This window comes from Etheostoma cragini, chromosome 20 (assembly GCF_013103735.1).
Source record: "Etheostoma cragini isolate CJK2018 chromosome 20, CSU_Ecrag_1.0, whole genome shotgun sequence".
In the NCBI taxonomy this organism is placed as follows: domain Eukaryota; kingdom Metazoa; phylum Chordata; class Actinopteri; order Perciformes; family Percidae; genus Etheostoma; species Etheostoma cragini.
The window spans coordinates 209,125-211,220 of NC_048426.1; positions in this window are offsets into that span (position 1 = coordinate 209,125).

Here is a 2,096-nt window from a genome sequence, read left to right on the forward strand (position 1 = left end):
GTGGTGGCTGTGTGGTGGCTGTGTGGTGACTGTGTGGTGACTGTGTGGTGACTGTGTGGTGACTGTGTGGTGACTGTGTGGTGACTCTGTGGTGGACTGTGTGGTGACTGTGTGGTGGCTGTGTGGTGACTGTGTGGTGACTGTGTGGTGGTCTGTGTGGTGGCGAGGCGGTGGCAGCCTGATAGCTGTAGGTCACGTTACCAGAACAAAGTCCAGCAGGGAAATCTCAGTTTGGTGACCTTGCTGAGCAAATCTAAAATCACAAAAAAAAAAAAAAAACTCTACTTGGAAACACCGCATCCAGTTCAAAGACCGATCTGATTAGACGTGGTGTCAGTTTGGGGTTCACCAGCAGAGATGATATCTCCTTCTTTTTTTTTACTACAATCAAACACAACTGTTATTTAAAGGGCTTCCATATTTGTTTACATGCATCTTCAGATCATCTCCACATTGTTGGCCTGCGTTCACACACTCATGCAGAGCACACTTTCCTCTTCTTTATCCACAAGGTGACCGCTTACACAGAACTGCGAGCTTGAAGGCAACACCAGCTCCACCGTTTGGCCTCGGCCCCACAATTATTAAATCCTGGGAACATGGTTTTAATGGATCTGCTGCTGCCGGAGCCAGGCGTCCTGACATGTTGGCACACATCCTCGACCACAGCTGGGACAATCTTCCTGGTCTAGAGAGCGTGAAAGAGACTCCAGTGTGTTGTCTTTAAACAACAGTCTCCGTCTCCTAGTTGGAGATACATATCTAATTAAATTGTCAGGGTTATTTCTGGTTTTGTTCCTTCGGTTGTTGGAGTGACAGTAGCAGCTATATTCAGGAAAAGAACCGATCCATGTATTGTACAAAAACTCTTATTTTGTCATGGATTATTAACTGGAGTTACTCTCACTTTTACATCAAATGGGCTCTCTGTCTCACAGACTGTTCTCAGGTGGAGACTTTATTTTATTTGTGGGTCATTATGTTAATGCAGTCAGATCCAGATCACGTAGTCAAGAAAATGTCAAGCCTATGTGAAAAGTGGCTCAGGTTTCCAAAAGCAAAAGTCCAACTGTCCAAAACTGAACACATTAAGTTTCCTAATGATTCAACACAGCAGAAAAGCAGACAACTTCACATTTTAGAAGCTGGAAACCCACAACAAAAACATCATTTGTCTCTTTCTTTCTTTCTATAAATGACTGAAATCACTGTCAATGGACAAACACATGTCCTGCAACCCAACCGTCCCCTTCACTGTCTCTCTGGTTAAAGGACTAAAAGCACAAGCTCCAGGTCTTGCATCTCTTTCCACTTAATGCATGAGAAACCCCTGCAGCCAAGTAGACCACAATCTAATCTGAGCTGGCGTGGGCCCAGCTCCAGTCCCAGCAGCACACCCTGTTCAGGCTGTGTGTGCCGTGTTGCAACCAGGTCTGGTTCCACCCCGAGCCAAGCCTGACGGCCACCACACCTACTGGATGTACCACGGGTTGTGTTCATTCCTCCGTCTCCCTGCAGGCAACAACACGCGGGTACAGACCTGGGCTGACACAGACAGGCCTGTAATGACAGACTGGAGTGCTGAACATGCCTTGCTCTGGTGCCCTGTCCGGGCTGGAAGCCTGTTACCCAGCTCGCATCATGAGCATTTCAAGAAAGCTCTCGGCAGAATGTGGTTTAGAGGCTACGGGGTGTTTGCTCACGACGCACAAGACTTATGGAAAGCCTCTTACGTGTGCTTGAGGTCCTACCGGGCTCGGGGAAAGGCAGAAAATCACCGAGCAGCATATAAACCGGCAGCTTGTAGCCTAGAACCACTAGAATACTGGTCCATGGCTGCACGGGAGGGGGCAGGAGAGGATGCGTGTTAAAACCATACGTGTCCGTGAAAGCAACACATTCCTGCTGTGACACCCAGCTGTGCATCAGTACCACCACCAGCACCACCCTCATCATCATCACCCCAGGTTCCACACACACACATACACACACACACACACACATCAACATGCAGCACACACTCTCCTGCAGAGACAGCAGCGCGCTCTCCTCTCCTCTCTTGTCCACTTTCTCCCCCCCACCCCCCTTCATCGCCG